Source organism: Callithrix jacchus, chromosome 2 (assembly GCF_049354715.1).
Source record: "Callithrix jacchus isolate 240 chromosome 2, calJac240_pri, whole genome shotgun sequence".
NCBI classification, from domain to species: Eukaryota; Metazoa; Chordata; class Mammalia; order Primates; family Cebidae; genus Callithrix; species Callithrix jacchus.
In genome coordinates, this window is record NC_133503.1 from 162639512 (window position 1) to 162662630 (window position 23119).

At 40.6% G+C, this 23119-nt stretch overlaps 1 long non-coding RNA gene across 2 annotated transcripts; it reads right to left on the reverse strand.

Moving 5' to 3' along the window:
- Window positions 1-1805: 1805 nt before the first annotated feature.
- On the reverse strand, window positions 1806-14182 carry LOC144581612 (uncharacterized). 2 transcript variants are annotated; one of them, XR_013532660.1, is made up of 5 exons: window positions 8373-14182; window positions 6456-6595; window positions 6167-6361; window positions 4649-4779; window positions 1806-3633 (listed from the first exon to the last, which is right to left on the reverse strand). It is a non-coding gene; the product is annotated as an uncharacterized LOC144581612 (long non-coding RNA). The 2 variants fall into 2 exon arrangements; XR_013532659.1 differs by lacking the exon at window positions 8373-14182 and having other exon boundaries at window positions 6456-6661.
- Between the last annotated feature and the right edge of the window lie 8937 nt (window positions 14183-23119).

Below are 23119 nucleotides of genomic sequence, written 5' to 3' on the forward strand. Positions count from 1 at the left end.
GACCTGAGTAAATGGGTACAGGGTTTAGGACAGTGCCTGGCACAACGTACCTACTCTCTAACTAGTAACTGCTGTGGCTGCTGCTATAAGTTCCACAGAGAAGTCCTACTGGACTATCTGACCGTGGTTCCTTCAGTGAATTCAATTTCCTCCGTCAGCTTGCTTCTACTTTACAGTTGGTCCAAGGTAAATACTCAGGCAGTCTTAAACTTGGTACTGGAGAAATGCCTTTGCTTCAGAGGCATTCTGGTCTGTCTATTGCCACAGGCTGCTTCAGACTGTAAAGCAAGACTTTGCTTGAGACTCTCCACCACCCCTACCTCCCTGGTTGTACACTAACTTTGCTTTCACAGATTCCAGAAAATACAGCCCAAGTTCTCTTAGAGATTCTGTGAACTCTAGATCACAAGACTTGAAGTGAAGGGAAGCACTTCCTTCCCTCCTTCTTGGTTAGGGAGTGGGAAACATGATTGTACTGTCAAAGCCTACTTCTTTTTTTTTTTTTAATTTTTTATTGGATTATAGGTTTTGGGGTACATGAGCAGAGCATGCAAGACAGTTGCGTAGGTACACACATCGCAGTGTGCTTTCTTTTCTTCTCCCCTTCACCCACATTTGGCATTTCTCCCCAGGCTATCCCTCCCCACCTCCCCCTCCCACTGGCCCTCCCCTTTTCCCCCCAATAGACCCCAGTGTTTAGTACTCCCCTTTCTGTGTCCATGTGTTCTCATTTTTCATCACCCACCTATGAGTGAGAATATGCGGTGTTTCATTTTCTGTTCTTGTGTCAGTTTGCTGAGGATGATGTTCTCCAGATTCATCCATGTCCCTACAAACAACACAAACTCATCATTTCTGATTGCTGCATAATATTCCATGGTGTATATGTGCCACATTTTTCCAATCCAGTCTATTATCAATGGGCATTTGGGTTGATTCCAGGTCTTTGCTATTGTAAACAGTGCTGCAATGAACATTCGTGTACATGTGTCCTTATAGTAGAACGATTTATAGTCTTTTGGATATATACCCAGTAATGGAATTGCTGGGTCAAATGGAATTTCTATTTCTAAGGCCTTGAGGAATCGCCACACCGTCTTCCACAATGGTTGAACTAATTTACACCCCCACCAACAGTGTAAAAGTGTTCCTTTTTCTCCACATCCTCTCCAGCATCTGTTGTCTCCAGATTTTTTAATGATCGCCATTCTAACTGGCGTGAGATGGTATCTCAATGTGGTTTTGATTTGCATCTCTCTGATGATCAGTGACGATGAGCATTTTTTCATATGATTGTTGGCCTCATATATGTCTTCTTTCGTAAAGTGTCTGTTCATATCCTTTGCCCACTTTTGAATGGGCTTGTTTGTTTTTTTCCTGTAAATCTGTTTGAGTTCTTTGTAAATTCTGGATATCAGCCCTTTGTCAGATGGGTAGACTGCAAAAATTTTTTCCCATGCTGTTGGTTGCTGATCCACTCTAGTGACTGTTTCTTTTGCCGTGCAGAAGCTGTGGAGTTTCATTAGGTCCCATTTGTCTATTTTGGCTTTTGTTGCCAATGCTTTTGGTGTTTTGTTCATGAAGTCCTTGCCTACTCCTATGTCCTGGATAGTTTTGCCTAGATTTTCTTCTAGGGTTTTTATGGTGCCAGGTCTTATGTTTAAGTCTTTAATCCATCTGGAGTTAATTTTAGTGTAAGGTGTCAGGAAGGGGTCCAGTTTCTGCTTTCTGCACATGGCTAGCCAGTTTTCCCAACACCATTTGTTAAACATGGAATCCTTTCCCCATTGCTTGTTTTTGTCAGGTTTATCAAAGATTGTATAGTTGTATGTATGTTGTGTTGCCTCCGGTGCCTCTGTTTTGTTCCATTGGTCTATATCTCTGCTTTGGTACCAGTACCATGCTCTTTTGATTACTGTAGCCTTGTAGTATAGTTTGAAATCCGGTAGTGTGATGCCCCCTGCTGTGTTCTTTTTGCTTAGAATTGACTTGGCTATGTGGGCTCTCTTTTGGTTCCATATGAAGTTCATGGTGGTTTTTTCCAGATCTGTGAAGAAAGTCGATGGTAGCTTGATGGGGATAGCGTTGATTCTGTAAATTACTTTGGGCAGTATAGCCATTTTCACGATATTAATTCTTCCTAACCATGAACATGGAATCTTTCTCCATCTGTTTGTGTCCTCTCTGATTTCGTTGAGCAGTGGTTTGTAGTTCTCCAAAGCCTACTTCTAAGATAATCTCCTCTCATGGCCCGTTTTTTGTTTTTGTTTTTCGTTTTTTTTTTTTTTTTTTTTTTCTGAGACGGAGTTTCGCTCTTGTTACCCAGGCTGGAGTGCAATGGCACGATCTCGCCTCACTGCAACCTCCGCCTCCTGGGTTCAGGCAATTCTCCAGCCTCAGTCTCCTGAGTAGCTGGGATTACAGGCGTGCGCCACCATGCCCAGCTAATTTTTTGTTTTTTTTAATAGAGATGGGGTTTTACCATATTGACCAGGATGGTCTCGATCTCTTGACCTTGTGATCCACCTGCCTTGGCCTCCCAAAGTGCTGGGATTACAGGTGTGAGCCACCGTGCCCGACCGTCATGGCCCATTTTGTAACCTTGAGGCGAATGTTAGGTTAAGGGTTATGACACCAGATTTTATATATTTCCTTTGCATATTCCTATGCATATTCATGCATATAGTGTAGGTTGCATGACTATATATATCATGGTAGGTTTGGGACTGTCCAGTTTTATGCCTATTGTAGAAACAACAGTAGAACTATAGTCCTTTTCATTCAAATATGTCCTGGTTTGAACAACAAGTTATGTAGTGACTACTGCCATAGGGGATCTAGTGCTTCACTTTGGAGTGAGGAGTTACCTGCCTGGTGTAGTTTACTGCTCAGATCTTTGGTGCTTCAGTGGAAGCAAGAAATGTAGAACATTTGTTGGTGGTAATTCTTTTTATATTTTATATCAGACTTCATCTGTACAGCTTATTTTTTATTTTCCAAATTCTCATTTTTTTGTTTCCAAATGTTTACAAACCAAAAAGTTTGTTTTTCACTGACTCAAAAACAAAGTTACATTCACTGGTTTAATGACTCTTTCCACATCAATAATAAAAAATACAACTGTAATTATATTGACAGAAAATTTCAGAGACCATATTAATAAAAATTATATTTACTTGAGAAACTTAAAGAAAAACAATTTCTCTCAGACAGATTATATCCAATCTCAGTATAAGGATCCAGAATTCTAGACTCAGGCAGCATCTTTTGCGGGGAGACCAGGAGAAAAAATTTCAAGGGTTTGGAAGTCTCACCTGTGTTAACATGACATGAGCTGCAATGCTCTGTGGGGTAGGCAGAATAACATGCCCCAAAGGCATCCACATCTTTATTCCCAGAACCTGTGAAGATGTCACCTGACACGGTGGAAGGGACTTTGTAGATGTCATTAAATTCAGGCTCTTGAGTATAGGAGATAATCCTGGATTATCCATTAGGCCTAAAGTAGTCACAAGTCCTCATAAGAGAAAGCAGGAGGGTCAGAGTCAGAGAAGGATTTGAAGATGCTACACTGTTGGCCTTGAAGATGGAGGAAGAGGTCATAAACTAAGGAAACCAGCCTGCCTCTAGAAGCTGGAAGACATAGAAAACAGATTATTCCCCAGAGCCTCCAAAGAAACAGCCCTGCTGTCATCTTAACCTCGAAGAATGTTAGATAATACATTTGTGTTGTTTTGTCACTAAGTTGTGTTGTTTTAAGTCACTATTTGTCACAGCACCCATAGAAAACTAATATACCTTGGCCAGTTCCTTGACGTTTTCTTCTCACATAATCTTATATTCAGTCACACCCTTGGCCCTTTCTAAAGGTCTCTTTGACAGTAACTTGAACTCCTCCTTAGTCTTACTTTTAAACATCCCACCCTTTCACCATCTTATTTTTCCAGCTCATTTCTACAAGTACCCAGACTTCTACAATTTTAGCCCCAGAAAGACCTCTCATTCTTTCATCTTACACTTTTTCACTTTCCCCATTTCCTTCTCATCTTTTCTTCTCTACGCCCAACCTAAATCCCATGTTTAATTATTATCTCCACACTCTTACACAAACCCTCAACATCCTTGCCCCTTTCCTATGTTGTTGAACTCGGTGAAACCACAACCCTGGTTAAATTCATATCCGTTAAACAATCACCGATACCTGCACAGTTGAGAATGCTTAAAACACACACACACACACTCACACACACACACACACACACACACACACACATCCTGGCCGGGTATGGTGGCTCATGTCCATAATCCCAGCACTTTGGGAGGCTGAGTTGAGTGAATCACTTAAGGTCAGGAGTTTGAGACCTGCCTGGCCAACATGATAAAACCCATCTCTACTAAAAATACCAAATAGGTGGGCGTGGTGGCGTGTGCCTGTAATCCTAGCTACTCGGGAGGCTGAGGCAGGAGAATTGCTTGAACCTGGAGGTGGAGGTTGCAGTGAGCTGAGATCAGGACATTGTACTCCAGCTGGGGTGACAAAGCAAGACTCTGACTCAAAAAAAAAAAAAAAAGAAAAAAAATCACACCCCACCGTACCCGCTGACCTCATTGTAAATGTATGGTCACCAGGTTCAAGTCCTCATCTTACCTTATTTGACCTCTCAGCAGCGTTTGACACAGTTGATTAACCTCCTTGACATTTTCACTTGGTCGAAAATATGCATACTAGTTTTCTCCCACCTTTAAAATTTGCCTTTCTCTGCTGTTTTCACCATATAGCTGAAAATAGATTGGAAACACATTAAATATGTGTTTAATATCCATAATGATACTATAAATAACTCATTGTACACATAGAAAGTTTTTGAAAAGTCCATAATGATACTATAAATAACTCATTGTACACATGGAAAGTCTTTAGAACACCAAAAAGTTACTGGGAAACTGGTAAATAGAAGAAAACCATTAAGTCTTTTTCTTGATTTTCTTGCACAACTATATTTCAGGATAAACAAATAGTTGATAAGAAAATGTCCCTTCTTTTATAAGAATTCTATCTAATAAAGGAATGAGAAAATTAAAATATCCCCATTTTGTAATCCCTAATGAAGAAATGAATCTAGATGAGGTCCTTCAATGGCTCCTGAAATCATCAAGTGATAGTCTGATGGGGAACGTTATAATGAATGGTTTGGGCCGACACTTTTAAAACCACTAAATGGAGACAACCAGACAAGAAAATGTTACAATAAGAGTCTCCAGCAAGATCTAAAAAGTATTCCCTCCAAAAAAACTCAAACTTCAATTTGATCTAGCTTCACTCATAACTACCAGCCAAGATAATTACACCCTGGGGATGCAATTACTCAAATCTAGAATGACAAACTTATGACAGAATTTATTTAACAAAAACATTTTAAGAAAACATAGGGGGATTGAAAAGTAGGGAAGTAAAAAAAAAAAAAAAGAAAAAGTAGAGGGGACACTATTACAGATTTTTGAGAGAGAGAGAGAGAGAGAGAGAGAGAGAGAGAGAGAGAGAGAGAGAGAGAGAGAGAGAGGGCCAGGTACATCGAATGCCTATAATCCTAACACTTTGGGAGGCTGAGGCCGGAGGATTGCTTGAGGCTAGGAGTTTGAGATCACCCTGGGCAACGTAGCAAGACCCTGTTTCTATAAGAAACATATTAAAAAAAAATTAGCCAATTGTGATGGCAAGCACCTGTAGTCTTAGCCACACAGGAGGCTGATGCAGGAGGGTTGCCGGAGCCAGGAGTTCAAGGCTGTAGTGAACGATGATGGCACCACTACATTCCAGTCTGGGTGACACAGCAAGACCCTGTCTATATCTATCTGTATATACATACATACATATCTATATATATATAGATACATGTGCATATATAGAGAGAGACTGTTTTTGTTTTGGGTAGGTTCTCTAGAAAGTAGAGGCTCAAGCTAGGATTAAGATGCCAGCAGCTCACTTGGGTTTTACACACTGAGGTCAGTTATTGGAAAGGAGGGAAGGAGGTGAGAGAAGGGAAGATGCTAAGCAGTGTGATGTAATGGGTGCCACTATGCTGCCTCTACCCTCACATGCCAGGAAGTCAGCAGGTGGCTACTTGGTGCAGGGCTTCTCCAGCTGGATTGTAAGGAAAAGCCATACCTTGGATGGTCCACTGAAGAAAAAAAGAAGTCACTTATTCACTTGGTCCCTGTTCTTCACTGGTCATATTTTACCCTCCAAGGAGCTAACTCCTGCACTTCTGGATTGTCACATTCAGTCTCCCGTCCTTTCTGGACATCAGCTCCTATACTTAATGGGGAAATGTTCCACCCAAGACCAAAAGTAGCATTAAACCTAGAGGGAGAGAGAAAGATAATTGAAAAGATGCATAAGTTTGTGTCTCAAAACAAGTCACCCCCTTTCCCAAGCAGATCCACTCATACACTACCTATATATCCAGCTCCCAAGTCACAATATGGGATTCCTTTTTATCCCTTGGGAACAAAAATGTTCTCACTCTTTTCCTGTGAGGAGAGGTTCAGGTCTAACTAATCACAACTCTTCTTCAAGGCAGCTAATCATGAGCTCCTAGAAGAGGAAGGCAAGACAGTAAAGCAAACACATCATTCCCAAACCACCTCAGTTGCTGGCCCTAAAGGCAGTTAAACTGCTCCCCAATGCCGCCACTAGGTGGAGCAATAGGACCAGGTGGGATTCCTTATGAGCTCAGTAAGTAAGGGTGGTGGATGAATACTAGAGGAAAATATGTGTTACGAGGTAATTTGTATACTAAAGCCTCAGCAAATATTTTCTTTCTTTCTTTTTTTATACTCTGTGACTCTAGCCAAAGGTTTTAAATACACTTAAAGGTACACTAATTAGTAAAGTATTATGTGCCTGTGGGATGGGGGAGGGGGTGTGGGAGGATGGCTGACCATTTTTGACTCATCTTGAAACAGTTTTTTTTCCCCTGGAATTTTAGTTTATTTAGTTCTCTTTGATTTTACAGCTCTCCAAATCCCCTAAGAATATGATGGTTTTAAATTTCCAGCTTTTTCCAATTCTTACAGTGAAATATTGGCTTATGGGATTTACTTCGTTCTGCTTAGAAGAGTTCTCCTATTAACTTGTCGGGCACAGTGGCTCACACCTGTAATACCAGCACTTTGGGAGGTCGAGGAGGGCGGATTGCTTGAGGCCAGGACTTCAAGACCAGCCTGGCCAACATGACGAAACCCTCTCACTACTAAAAATACAAAAATTAGCTGGAGTCGTTGTGGTGCACACTTGTAATCCCAGCTACTCGAGAGGCTGAGGCAAGAGAATCGCTTGAAGCCAGGAGCCACAGGTTGCAGTGAGCCAGTATTGCACCACTGCACTCCAGCCTGGGCAATAGAGTAAGACTCCATTTAAAAAAAAAAAAAGTTCTTATATTAACTTGTAACATAATCATATTTTCTCATTACAACCATTACCCTTGCTTATGTAAATTTAATGTTTTTTAAGGCCAATAAAAAAGAAAAAAAATTACCCTATTGTATTATCCTTCAACTTTCCCATTTCTCTTGTATTTCATAATCGTTATTTTTTTTCAGAGTTGTCAATAGTTGCCCTCTTCTTTTTCCCTTTCCCAGTCACATGTCTACTACAATTCCTCAAAAGGTTCTCTTCCTCAAATCACCAGCATCGCTTACGAATCACTACATCTAACGCATGCTTTCAATCATTATCTCACTTGACTTCTCAACAGCACTGAAATTACTGCACACTCTCTCCTTCCTGAAAGCTCTTCTTACCTCTGTATCTGTGACATTACATTCTTATGCTTTTCTTTCTTCCCCACTACCTATTCCTTGTTATTTGCTAGTCTCAGTTTCTGGGTCTAGTTCTTACATTCCAGAATTCTTCAGGATAATATTTCTATTCTTTTTATTCCTCACTGTTTGCAGGATAACATATCATTTTATTCAGTAACTTTTTTGTTTGTTTTTACCCTATACATTTACTGCCATTTAATCTAGGACTGTGCTATATAAAAGAACTTTGAAGGTAATAGAATTGTGGACTTAATGAGAATTGAAATCCAGTAGGAGTCTTTCAAAGAGTTTCTGTTAGATTGCACCAAAGTAGTGTTTCAGTCCTCTGTTTATATACAGGTGATGGCAGCTCAGTATGTGCTCAGAAGTTATATCAAATATGTTCAGAATTATATTACGTGTGCTCAGAAGTTGCATGTGAACAAAATCTCACCAAGGTTTGGATGTGAGGGTACATCTGGTTATAGATTACAGAGGTATAATCATTAATCCTGTTGCACATTATCCTTTGTACAGAAAGAGGCAAGGACCAGAATCATTGAACTTACCTTTTCTAAAAAATGCACTGATTCAGGCAAGAGACATGGGAGCCTGTGCTCTCTCATTTTCAGGGCATTCTTTTGGAGGGCTGCGCTCAGTCACTAAGTCAGGGACTTTGTGAAATTCCACTGGCAATGGATTATGTGAAATTCTGCTGGCAAGAAGAATGAGCAAACACAGCTTCTTACATTTACTACTTTATTTCACAGAAATATTCTCTACCTGCACTGTGTAATATAGTAGTCCTTTGCCATCAGGATAGTGGGCACTTGAAATGTGATACTGTGACTTGGAATTAAGTTGTAAATTTTGTTTAATATTGATACATAGATAGCCACATATGGCTAGTGGTTACTGTATTACATAGCCACACAGCCCACATTTGGACCTGGAGGTATTAATTGTTTTATGGAAGAGATATGTTAGAAAAATCAGAAAAAATCCTTTCTGACATTTCATGTGGGAAATCAGGACATTGAAGAAGTCATAACCAGAAGGAAGATCTGGGCTATATATTACATAAGAGGCTGAGGTTTCCTGCAGGGAGAGGCAGGAGCTTGACAAGGAAGAAAGGTCATCGAGGCTGGGGTGAGACATTTGACCCAGTGTCAGAAGCCTCATCAGTGCCTCATATAATCTAATCTCCATTCAGGTGAGCGCCACGCCCTGTCTGCGCAAAGATACTATGACAACTGTCTTTTCTCTTGTGATACTATTGACAGCAGCCAGCAACTCACCTGTGACTATCCAGCAGCAGATACATCATTCTGTGCGCTCATATTTTGATCAGTCACAATCTGACTTACCTTCAGGTGGACAACATGAAACAGCATATGAAATGAACGCCAAAAGTCAGCCTCGCTACTTAAAATATTTATGCAAATTAAAAATATTAAACAGAGATTTAATTTGTTTTTATTATCTGTGTTGATCTGTTTTTTTCCCCTTTTTATTGTATGTTGCTAATTTTCTTGTGTCATTTTCTTCACTTTGTTAAATCCTAGGATAAGCTCAGATCGGAGCATGCATGGTTCCTTTCCTCATATGCTTTTTGCTACTGAGCTGTTCTGGTGCCAGTCACCTGACTGCCTCTTCTACTTCCTGTTATTGTCTGAAAATGGTATTTAAAAGCTTGTCTTTCAGCAACTATTTAGACAGGTTTAAAGAACATTCAATAGCAATCCTCAAGTGACATTTCAGTAATGGCTTCATATAGTCTGAAAATCAGACAGTAGGTCAGTTTCTTTAAGGAGACTTGCTATTTGGGAGTTCACATGACTCTGGGATCTACTTTCCAAGACCCCGCCTTTACCTGTCACCTGTCAAACATCTTTCAGTCACCCATGCTCAATTCACTCATTCACTTAGCAAATATATATTTTTTCCTTTTTAAATCATTTTTTCTGTGTTTTTTTTTTTTTTTGAGATGGAGTCTCACTCTGTCACCCAGGCTGGAGTGCAATGGTGCTATCTTGGCTCACTGCAACCTCCACCTATCAGGTTCAAGCGATTCTCCTGCCTTAGCCTCCTGAGTAGCTGGGATTACAGGCACATGCCACCATGCCTGGCTACTTTTTGTATTTTTAGTAGAGACAGGGTTTCACTATATTGGCCAGGCCGGTCTTGAACTCCTGACCTTGTGATCCACCTGCCTCAGCCTCCCAAAGTGTTGGGATTACAGGCATGAACCACTGCACCTGGTCAAGCAAATATTTATGGAACTCGTACTAAGTGCTAGGCCTAGTTCTAGCTGCTGGGCATATAGCATTTAATAATGAGCAATTTCCTTGCCTTCATGGAGGAGAGAGGAGAAAGAACAATAAACAAATACGTATATAAAATACTGTTATGAAAAGTAAGAAGAAATATAACAACATGTTAATAGGCTGCAGAGTAAGGAGATGGAGGGGTGGTTATTTAAGATGAAGGAGTCATGAGAGGTCTCTCTGGGAAGGTGACAGTAGAGCAGGCATTGGAAAGATGGGAGACTGTGAGTCACATGAATGTCTAGGGAGACGGATGTTCTAGACACTGACAATCCAGCACAGAATGAGCTTGGTCTGCTGTAGGAAAAGGAAGCAGGTCAACTTGGTCAAACTGGCAGAAGTGAGGCAGAGAATAAAAAGAGGTGAAGCTGGAGAAATAGGCAAAAGCCAGTTCTTTTAGACCTTATAGGACACGGTAAGGAGTTTGGTTTCATTCAAAGTGTTATGGGAAGCCGGGTATGGTGGCTCACTCCTGTAATCACAAAACTTTAGGAAGTCAAGGCAGGAGGATTGCTTGGACCTAGGAGTTGGAGGACAGCCTGGGCAACATAGTGTGACTCCCGTCTCTACCAAAAATAAAAAATTAGCCTGGCTTGATGTTGGACACTTGTAGTCCCAGCTACTCAGGTGGCTGAGACAGGAGGACTGCGAGAACCCAGGAGGTTGATGCTGCAGTAAGCTGTGATTATGCCACTGCACTCCATCCTGTGTGACAGAGCAAGAATCTGTCTCAAACAACAACAACAACAACAACAACAACAACAGCGAAAATCCAAAGTGTTATGGGAGGACATTGAGGCAAGGGTAAGGCATTATCTGATCTATGTTTTAGGAAGATCATTCTAGTTGCTATCTGGAGTATAAAAGGAATATAAAAGGAATCAGGGAGTCCAGCTGCAAGGCTACTATAGGGATTTAGGTGAACAACGATGATTTCTTTGGTCTAGACAGTAGAAGTAAAAGTGGTCAACAGTGGTGAAGTTTGAAATAAATTTTCAAGGTGGGGCAAATGGAACTTTCTGATGAGTTGGATATGTGGTGTAAAAAAAGAATAAGAATATATCTTGAGTCTGAACAACTAGGTGAATACTGAGGCCATTTATTGAAACAAGGAAGGGTGGAAAGGCTGACTAGGGTTCACCAAGCATAGATGTCAAGAAACAGCTGAAGATTTAAGCCAAGATAAAGATGTAGGTTTGAGATTCTTTAATATCTAGATGTATTGAAAGCCATGGATCTGTGTAAGACCACCCAAGGAGAGGGAGTAGATAGACTAGAGTGTTGAAGGCTGAGGCAAGGTGTTGGAAGAAGGTGATGGAGTCATCAATAGAGACAGAGACATCAATGGAGACAGAGACAGCAGAGACAAAGTGCTGGGATTACAGGTGTGAGCCACTGTGCCCATCCTGATCTGAAGAATTTTTAAGCAAGGGGGTGATAACCTGCTTCAGTGATGTTTATAGGTCAATTAAGATGGAGATCACTAGTGTCTGGACAAGGCCAAGTTCAGGGGAGTGATGGGGTGAACACTCAATCAGTGTGTGTTGACACCACAATGAGAGCCAAGAAAGTGAAGACAGTAAGAATAGACAACTCTATTTGGAGGATTTTCTCTAACGGGTTGCTGAGAAACAAAGCAGTAGTTGGAGGTGAATCAAGGGAGTCTAAGGAGGGATGTCTACTTGCTTATGAGAGATAGTACAGAAATATTGTATGATTCCTTTTTGAAAGCTTAGTTTTAAAGGCAAAGATACAGAACTTCGAGGGCAGGGCTTGCTCCCTGTTCCCTGCAGAAACACTCCAAGAGACTTTTGCCTGAGAACTTAACTTGCACAGAAGGAATGGAGCCCGGCAGCTGGAATCAGCATAGCCAATATTATTGGGCATTTGTGGATGATCTTCAGATCTGCATTTTGTCCTGAAGTTTCACAGTGAAGTTTCTAATTAGGTAACCCAATCATGTAGGCTTCAGCAACCCCACATACTCTATATTCCCCTGGTAATTGGTGAAAGTGAATTTAAGTAGTGGGTTAGTATGGCTTGAGGTCTATGGAGTGTAATAAGCCAGTGGGATGGTGTTCTAAGTGAGAGTGCAAGACCAAAGGGCAAATCCATGTGCCCCCTTCTCAAGATGGGGATAACAAGGGAGCACCTACTGATGCTATTCTGTCTCTTTTGCCTGCTTTTACTTTTTCTTCCTTGTTTTTGAGAAGTGTTCAGGCTCTCTTCAACATCATCCCACCAGGAAAGTAAATTTACATGAACTGACCTATCTTGATGTAACTTAAAAGGGTCAAACTCTGTAAAATATTTGAGGAGATTTATTTTGATTTACATATGAGTGACCAATGGCCTGTGACACACCCCTCAGGAGATCCTGAGAACATGTGCCCAAGGCAGTCAAAGCACAGCCTAGTTGTATACATTTTAGGGAGACATGAGGCATCAATCAACTACATTTAAGATATATGTTAGTTTGGTCCAGAAAGGAAGGACAACTTGAAGCAGGGAACAGTGAAGGGGAGAGGGGTTTCAGGTTATAGGCAGATTTAAAGATTTTCTGATTGGCAATTGATTGAAATAGTTATTATCAATAAAAGGAAATATCTGCGTTATGATAAAGGGTTGTGGAGATCAAAGTTTTATTATGCAGATGGAGCCTCCAGGTAGCAGGCTTCAGAGAGAGCAGATTGTAAATGTTTCTTAATATCTATGTTGTTGTCAAATTTAAATGCTGGTTGGGTTTTTCCTGAATTCCAAAAGGGAAGAGGGTATAATTAGCCATGTCTGACCCCCACTTCCCATCATGGCCTAAGTCAGTTTTTCAGGCTGACTGAGAAGAGGTGTCCAATCAGATGGTTGGTGGGTGGTGTGGGGGGCTTAGAATTTTAATTTTAGTATACAGGTTTTATGCTTCTTCTCTTTTTTCCCTATTTTAAACCAGGTGGCTGAAATTTACCTCATGAATAAAGACTGAGAAGAGGTGTCCAATCAGATGGTTGGTGGGTGGTGTGAGGGGCTTAGAATTTTAATTTTAGTATACAGGTTTTACGCTTCTTCTCTTTTTTCCCTATTTTAAAACAGGTGGCTGAAATTTACCTCATGAATAAAGACTGAGAAATTGTGACATAAAAAATTATAAGTGTGGGAAGGGGTGGAGTAAAAGTGTAGAGTCTTTTAATGCTATCAAAGTCAAGTTGTTATCAGCTTAAAAGAGATCATTACAAGATTTTTTTTAATAAGCCTCATGGTGCTCGTGGTAACCACAAAGCAAAACTTATAGTAAATACAAAATGATTTTTAAAAAAATAAATCATAGCATTACACTGGTGGAAATTTCTTAATCACAAAAGAAGACAGCAAGAGAAGAAAGGAACAAAGGATCTACAAAACAACCAGAAAACTCTTTTAAAAATGGCAATAGCAAATCCTTATCTATCAATAATTACTTTGAGTTTAAAATAATTACATTCTGGGCTGGGTGCGTTGGCTCATACCTGTAATCCAAGCACTTTGGGAGGCCAAGGTGGGTGGATCACCCGAGGTTGGGAGTTTGAGACCAGCCTGACCAACATGGAGAAGCCCTGTCTCTACTAAAAATGCAAAATTAGCTGGACGTGGTGGCCCATGCCTGTAATCCCAGCTACTCGTGAGGCTGAGGCAGGAGAATTGCTTGAACCAGGGAGGTGGAGGTTGTGGTGAGCTGAGATGGTGTCACTGCACTCCAGCCTGGGCAACAAGAGTGAAACTCTGTCTCAAAAAAAAAAAAAAGAATTTTAGCCAAATGACATAACAAATGTAAATATGTACACACCCACATAAAAGCACCTACACATATAAAGTAAATAGTAATAGAGCTGAAGGAAGAGATAGACTGTAACACAACAATAATGGTAAGACATTGTTACACTCCACTTTCAGCAATGGGCAGATCATCTAGATAGAAAAATCAATAAGGAAACACCAGCTCTAGACTACACCTTAGACCAAATGGACTTAACAGACATGTACAGGACATTCCTTGCAATAGCAGCAGAATACACACTCTTCTTAAATACACAAGGAACATTCTCCAGGATAGATCACATATAATCATATATATGTCACAAAATTTGTTGTAACTAATTTAGGAAGATTAAAATCATATCAAATACCTTTTTTGAACAGAACCAGAAATCAAGAGAAATTTTGTAAAACTCACAAACACATAGACATACTCAATAAAAGATCTAGTGTGTGATCCAGAACTACTGAGACAAAGCTTCCAAGTGTAAGGACTAAGAATCTTTCTTTTAAAAATTTCTGATATGGCAAGTTCACTAGTATGAAATCACAAATCTAGATAGAACTAGTGATAACATTTGGTAGATTTTATCCCAAATTATTCTTTGTGAATAATTTTATTTATTCATTTTAACAAAATTATGGGATAATATTGTATATTGTGTTGTGTATTAAGACAGAACCCCAAGCCCAATTAGCTTAAGCAAATAGTTTATTGGCTTATGACCGAGAAGTCTGAAGTTGGTTCTGACTTTAATTACTACTCAATCCAGTGTCTGATATCTTCACCATATTTATTAATTAAGGACCTTCTTTCCTTTAACCAAATTCTAGGAAGAAAAGGTCCAGGACTTGCTTTTATTAGCCTGACTTTCATGATGTACCAAGGAAATGAGTTACCTTAATTTAATCTAATTCACTTTTTAGACCTATGTTGGTTGGAGTCAAAGCACCACTTGACACACATGAGATTTTTTCCTACAGGAAAGGGAAGTTCTATTAGCAGAAGAAGGAGGGGAAGGACATATGTTGATCAGAAGAAAACAACAGATGTGATTAACACGCGCTACACAGTTCTGCTTCCTGCTGTTTCCCTTAATATTGTGTATTCATCACTTTTTCATATCCTCTAAAATTCTTTGAAAATCTAATATTTTATTATCACACAATATTCTACTTTATATAGATAGTCTATTGGTTATCTATTGCTGCAAAATAAATTACCCCTGACAGTGTAAAACAACAAAATATTTGTTATATCCTATAGTTTCTCAGTGTTAGGAATATCAGAGTGGCTTAGCTGGGTAGTTTTGGCCACAGTCTGTCATGAGTTTGCAGTCAAGCTGTCTGCTAGAGGGAAGATGTTGGTCAGAGTGCACAAAATTTCAGTTATATAAGATAAATAAGCCCTAGAGACCTACTGTACAGCACAGTGCCTGTAGTTAACAATACTGTACTGAATAGCTAATTTTCTATGAGGATAGATCCTAAGTGCTATTATCACACACACAAAAAAATAAAATAAAAGAGGCTCCTGCCTCTCTGCCCCAGGCCATCTCCTTGAATATCCATTGCCCACAGCAGGGACCTCAGTAAGGCTTCCTCACATTACCTCTCCCTGCTTCTGCATGTCCTTCTCCAAGCTCTCTTGATCTGCCTCCCTAGTAGATGTTTTAAAATAAACTGCTTGCACCTAGTCCTTGTCTCAGGGTCCTGCTTTCAAGAGAATACAAAACAATTTACCCTTTAAAAATGGTTTTAAAAATTACATAGCATCAGCTGGGGGTGGTGGCTCACACCTGTAATTCCAGCACTTTGGGAGGGCGAGGCGGGTGGATCACGAGGTCAGGAGATTGAGACCATCCTGGCTAACACAGTGAAACCCCTTCTCTACTAAAAATACAAAAACTTAGCCGGGCATTGTGGCATGCACCGGTAGTCCCAGCCACTCGGGAGGCTGAGGCAGGAGAATTGCTTGAACCCGGGAGGCGCAGGTTGCAGTGAGCTAAGATCACACCACTGGGTGAAAGAGCAAGACTCTGTCTCAGAAAAGTAATTACGGCAGGGGGCGGTGGCTCATGCCTGTAATCCCGGCACTTTGGGAGGCCGAGATGGGCGGATCATGAGGTCAAGAGATGGAGACCATTCTGGCCAACATGGTGAAACCCTGTCTCTACTAAAAATACAAAAATTGGCCGGGTGTGGTGGCGCGTGCCTGTAGTCCCAGCGCTTGGGAGGCTGAGGTGGAGGAAGAATCGCTTGAACCCGGGAGGCGGAGGTTGCAGTGAGCCAAGATTGCGCCACTGCACTCTTGGCTCAAAAAAAAAAAAAAAAAAAAAAAAAAAAAATTACATAGCATCAATATTTAAAAAAATTATGTAGCAGTCATCTTGTTGAACTAAACTCAAAGTCCCAGAAAAGGGAACAAGGATTCTTTACTATCATACTAAGTAAATGTAATATTGTATACATGCCCTGCCTTACTATGCTTTTGAATTAGTTAAAAATCATCTCCATATTTCCTTTAGTAAACACATTATAGCCAGTTCCACAATACATGCTAATAGAAAACACTGCTTTTCAGATATGGAATGTTCTAAACTATGTATTGCAAAGATTGCAAGAGATTTTCCTCTAAGAAAATGAGAGTAGTTAAGATCCTCTGTATTCGGCATCCTCTTTCCTGGGATGATGAAGGTCTCCAGCTTCTTGGCAGGTCAAGTCATTAAGGAAACCTATGCAGCCATCTGACAGGAAGGATTATACACTGACTACGGTTATCACTGGTCCAGAGGCAGAACATGCCAAAACTACTATTCAGGATAATTTTGAAGTTGCCAATGTGTCAATTTCAGTAAACAGAGTAACAAAGGACAGCCTGAAGTTTTCTGAGATGACGTTGTGTGAACCCCCACTATTCTTTGCAAGTCCACTTGAAGAAGTGGCTTCAAGGCCGGGTGCGGTGGCTCATGCCTGTAATCCCAGCACTTTTGGAGGCTGAGGCAGGTGGATCACCTGAGTTTGGGAGTTTGAGACCACCCTGACCAACATGAAGAAACCGCATCTCTACTAAAAAAAAAAAATTATCTAGGCATGGTAGTGCACGTCTGTAATCCCAGTTACTCGGGAGGCTGAGGCAGGAGAATCACTTGAACCCAGGAGGCTGAGGTTGCAGTGAGCTGAGATCGTGCCATTGCACTCCAGCCTGAGCAATAAGAGCAAAAATCCATCTCAGAAAAAAAAAAAAAGAGAAGTGGCTTCAAATCAACTCTAAATTACTCTGGGCATATGGGAAGAGGGGAAGGAAAACGGTACTCTATTAGTCCTCTTCGTACATATGTTACAAATTGTGTATAATTTATGCAGTAGAAATTTACATGAAAATTCTGAATAAATCAACATGCTGTCATTGTTTACAATCACTATAAAATTGTGGAAGAATATATTCATTTACTCATGCAGAGATAAAACAGTTTTAAATTTATATTTTAACATCATTAAAATTCTTAACTTACAAAAAGAACTCCTAGTCAATCTCTTGCCCAGATGTCTGTTAAAACACTTGTTCATTTGGGAACTTAACTGAAAATACAGTTCTCAAGGAAATTGGCAGAATTATAACTATGACCTTACAGTGACTTAATATATATTAAAAGGTTAAGGTGAAATGTATAACAAAATGCTAACATTTAAACACTGCAACTATTTTAGTGGAGTAGAAAATACTTCTACTATAAAAGGAATTAGTCTAATTTATGTATGGATTTTTCACATATTGGATTTTGTGGTAAATGACAAATTACTTGTGTTTCTAAAATGAATGACATAATTTTAGCTAAAAGCGTGGAAACTTGGGGATCTAGCAAGCATTTGCAGCATTGGAGTGAGCAAATGAAGATATGCTTTTTAGAAAACACTATCTAAAAAAACTTCTCAGACTTTTATTACTACTTCCAAGGACACCTTGAGTAACTGAAGGCTCTAGGCTAAGGTCCACCGGTTTGGATTGCAGTTTCTTTCTCTTGGAAATCTCCTGGGTCATTTGGTGCACATCAAGGCTGGGCCTTGATGCACTACAATGATCACCCTCCCAGTACCTGCCAATCATAAAGATCTTAAAACAGCCTCAGAGATGAGTTCTTAGCAAAGTCCATTCTAGAGGCATGTTTCTTACAAGTGGATCCTGCAGGGCGATATATTTGATTAGCATTTAGATTTCCCTTTGTGAGGTCAGAATTGGACTGTCTGCTGCTCCTGCCTGTGCTGAGGCCTGATTAGAAATTGGGTGGTAGATCACCAGGAAGCTTTACTTTAAGCTCCAAGACAGAGAATTTTAATCTTTCTGCTTTCCAGACTATACTCACCATCCCCATGGAGATTGAAATCCACCCTATCTTCCCCTACACGCACGCATGCACACACGCACACACATGCACACACACACATTCCTCATGTACCTCTTTAGAATAGGGAAGTAAACAACATGAAAGCACATTCTTAGCTTCTCTCTCTCAACACACATGCACACACAAACACACATGCACAAACACACTAGCACACACATGCATGAGCAGAAAATAGACTTATTGGCACAGTTTACTGAGCACAGTCCCACCAATGCTTTTTCGTTTTTGACATCTAATGATTTCAGTTGTGGGTTATAGCTAGAGAAGAGCTAAATATCAGAATAAACATCTTCTCTTCTCTTTCCTTCTTTCTCATTTGAAAGTGCTAAATGCTGAATTCACAAGCAATTCTTCTGCCTCAGCCTCCTGAGTAGCTGGGACTACAGGCATGCACCACCATGCCCTGCTAATTTTTGTGCTTTTAGTAGAGAAGAGGTTCCACCATGTTGTCCAGGATGGTCTTGATCTCTTGACTTTGTGATCACCTGCCTCAGCCTTACAAAGTGCTGGGATTACAGGTGTGAGCCACCATTCCTGGCCTGAATTCCCAATTTTTTTTTTTTTTTTGATATGGTGTCTTGCTCTGTTGCCAGGCTGTAGTGCAGTGGCGTGATCTTGGCTCACTGCAACCTCCGTCTCCTGAGCTCAAGTGATTCCCCTGCCTCAGCCTCCCAAGTAGCTGGGACTACAAGTGCGTGCCAAGACTCCTGACTAATTTTTTATGTTTTAAGAGATATGGGGTTTCAACATGTTGGCCAGGATGGTCTCTATCTCCTGAACTTGTGATATGCCCGCCTCGGCCTCCCAAAGTGCTGGGATTACAAGTGTGAGCCACCGCGCCCAGCCTGGCTAAAAAAAATTCCCAATTTTTATAGGAAAGCCAGCTTATCTTTTCTAGATCCTAACACTCAGACTTTTATGTAGCTGGCTTTAGTTCTCAAAATAAAATTGATAACTTTTTTCTGCCAACTTACCTTTTTAAAAAATACCCAAAAGGGCGTTCTTTTTGCATTTTGGGCAATTCACTTTAGGATTAAAATAATTCAAAAAATGTGTGAATATGTATCTTGGTCAATAAAACAGCAGCTGTGATTCCAGCATGCAAGCTGTCAGTGGAGCAGAGACATCTGGTTTTTGTGTAATGGTAGCTTTTGTTTAGTTTTCTTAACTCTTTGGTGGACAAAATGTCTGTTGCTATAATTGATACTGAAAAATTTTCAGGGTTTGCTTTCTTCCTCTTCCCTTCCTTTGTGTCTCTATTTTATTTTCTTTAAGCTTAGAGTCATAGTATGAAGATTTTTAGGGATGTTACTGATATTACTGCCCCAGCAAGAACACCACCATCACAGAGGTTCTGCTTTGATCCCAAGGACAACTCTGACGCCTTTCACTTTATATGCTCTTCCTACTGACCTTGAGTCCTCAATGGTTAGAAGGCACTTGCTTTAAAGATAAGTTGATAAAACAGCCAAGAGGGACTCAAAGGTTTGAGCATTCCGTTCCCCTCTGGCCTTTGTCCCAGCCCACACCATATCATCTTGAGTTTAGCAGGCCTCGGAATCACCAAAGACATGAAGCTAACCAGTCTCCACTTCCTCCTCCTCAGAAGGGTGTTTGTTCTCAAGCCTTGTGGACATTTTAGTCCTTTGAAGCAATCTGAAGTTCAATGACTGATCATAGCTTAATTAATGACAATATCAAGCAGCATTGAGCACCTGTGGTATTGGGGCACACACTGGCTTTATTGCATGCTATCTCTTTTCATCTTCAAGGAAACAGATGTAGAGTATTATTTTGATTTGTGAACGATGAAGCTGAGGTTCCGTAAAGTTCAGTTGCTTTTCAAGATCATTCAGCTATTAGAGCCTGGATTTGAGCCCAGGCATATTCAATTTCAGTCTTGAAAGTTAATTCACTATAGGATACTGCAAGAATGACCACTTTACCCAGGGATTGTGGTTTAAGTATCCACATACAGCATAATAAAGTAAAATAAAATACTGTGTTCAGGTCTGGCCTGTGCTGTCACTTAGGTGTGTAATGGGGGCACGTCTCCTAACCTTTTAGAGTACCAGTGACTGCTTTGAAAGGTGAAGTTCAGTCACGTCTAAGGCCCCTCACCACACCAAGGTCCTGGTATTCCCTGATTTTAGACAAAGGAAGGAAGGAGGAATTAAACCTGTTAGCTCCTGGGTTAGGGAAAGATTAAATCATGGAGAGAAGGGAGATCAGCGTTTCCTGTAAACTTGGAGGTTTAGCCTGGACACTACATATGTAGATGAATATATGTCTGAGGCAGAGTGTGAACAAGTCTGACTACATTGCCTAAGATAATTGCCCTTTTGACTTTAGTTGGTGGAGTGACAGCTGCCTCTTTTTGCTGGAGTGGGGTCCCTGTTCTGAGCTCTTGTTACAAATGTCTCCAATGCACTCATTCCCCATTTCCTTCTTCTTCTATCCTGTAGTGCATCTGGCCTTTACCTAAGGTCCCTCAAGTCGGGGAACAGATGCCTAGGGCAGAGTGTAGGTGGGGGAGAAAGGAGGGTATGAGGCTCTGGACTTCACCCAGATGGATTCTTCTAGCCTTCGAGAGCCAGATCCTTCCATTATTTGGAGTTTCATAAACCTGTGCTGAAGGGGTCCTCTTTTCTCACTTTTCCCAGCCTTGTCACTCCTGGCCTTGTCACATGAACTTCTTCAGGACAGTGCAGCAGTTACCCATATCAGCCTTTCTGCAGGCATGTATACAGCTTGCCTCAGTAAAACATATCCTGAAGATGGTGTCACATGCTTACGTTGCTCTCTGAATGCTCAAATAATAAAAACTATCGTTTGTTGAAGATCTGTTAAAGTTCTAGACATTTTAGTAGCAGCCTTAGATAAGTTACCTAACTTTTAAAAAATTCCTCCCCACGCTTTTAGTCAGCTGTCATTATCCCATTTGCTTATGAGGAAATTGTCGCTCAGAGAGTTTAAATGAGCTTCACAAAGTTATTCAGCTAGTACCAAGCAGAGACAACATTAAATGCAGTTTTTCTGCTTGAAATAAAAGCATTGCCCTTCCAAGGCTGTTTATCATGAATTTGCTTTCTTAGCTGAAAGGGAAAGCACATGCATTGATCAGATTCAGTGCACATGTGGTGTCCCCTAACAGAGCACTTGAAGTCATGATCATTCTGGACAAACTAGGAGGCCCATTTATTGAACTCCTATTTCACAATAGCCTCTTGTCTCATCTAATTCATGACCCCTATATGTGGTAGGTCTCAGCTCACTGCTAGAAAGGAAGCAACATGATGAACGAAGTCATACCAGTCAGGCTACTTTATCTGACTGGTTTTGTGTTTGTTGTGTTTTCTTTTCCTCCAAGCTATAAAGAGTGAAAGACCTCAAATTATGGATGCTTCAAGAATTTTCCTGTTCTCCTTATCATTGTTTTTATGTGGAATTTGAGCACATGAGATTGCTAACTGGACAAGCACGCTTTCTTTTCCTTTTCTTCTCGAGTAAAGCACAATAGTTCTGATTTCCCTATTTGTCTTACCTCATAGTTTGAAAGCCTACTAATTGCTAATGTAACTGTCTGTTTATTTATTTCTCCCTTTTAATAATATATTTTTTAAAGAAAAGTTGTTAACCCAGAAAGAAATTGTAATTGCTGGGGCTTCAGGCTGGGAGAGTTTTTGGATTCCTCTGAAATCACACAGCAAGTGGGCATCCATGTGCTTTAGGAGTGAGTAGTCTTCTAGTTACCTTCTGTATTACATAGGAGGCAGGTGGCTCAGGCCTCCATAGGAAAGACTTTGAACGTTCCTACTCTGCTCACCAAGGTTGCTTTCCCTGGACTGACTCCTGGTTTTTGACCCCTCTGCAGACTGAGAACTCTGCTTAATCAATTTCCTGTTTTCAGCTTGGGGTCAAGCTCTCACCCCAAGGCTCTGCTTCCTTTTTCTCCTCTGTGGCCCCAGGAAGAGGAAGGCTGATGCCTCGGAGGCAACAGAAACTGTCCAAGTCCAAGGGCATAGACAGTTGGATCAGCTCTCCTCACTGGGGACAGTGGGTGGACATCCTGAGGATAGATTCTGAATCTTGAATGTTTGGGAATCTGGGGGCAGAGGAAAGGGTCTGGGAGGAAAGAAATCCATCAAACCAAAGGGTCTGGCAAAAGAGGCCATAGCATCATACTTAGGGCTAGAAAACCTGTGTTCCAGATCCAGTGAAGGAGAGGAAAGGAATGACATCTGTCCTGACATAGTGGTCTGTGAGGTCTATGGTCTAATGAGGAGTTTTATATGAATTTTCCACTAAGTTAACTTCAGATTTGTTGATTGTCCAAAGCATGAAGCTCTCAAATTTTCCAAGTCATTTCTTCTATTTATTTATTTATGGGCACACCTTTTAACATGGGTAGGAAGAAGGGATGTGAACACATCCCAGCCCCATGCTGAGGCATATTTATTCTCAATGTACCACTGGTACCTAACTCAGATTAGTGCAAGTGACCCGTGTGAGCTTGGACAAGTGTCTGAAACTGACTTTCTTCCGATGTAAGTGTGGGAGAAAACACCTGCTCTATCTTCCTTATAAGGTTGTCATGAGGATTGAATTGGTTAATATACTTTCATTTATTTTATTTTTTCAAGTTTTTATCAAGGGATTAAATTTTGTTCACTGTTCTGCAACATTTGAGGACTTCAGTGAACAAGATAGACAAGGACCCTGCCATCAAAGCCATTTGTATTCCACAGTGCATCAGTACTTTTTATTTTTTAAAGAATTAGGTGACCATGTGTTTCGTTC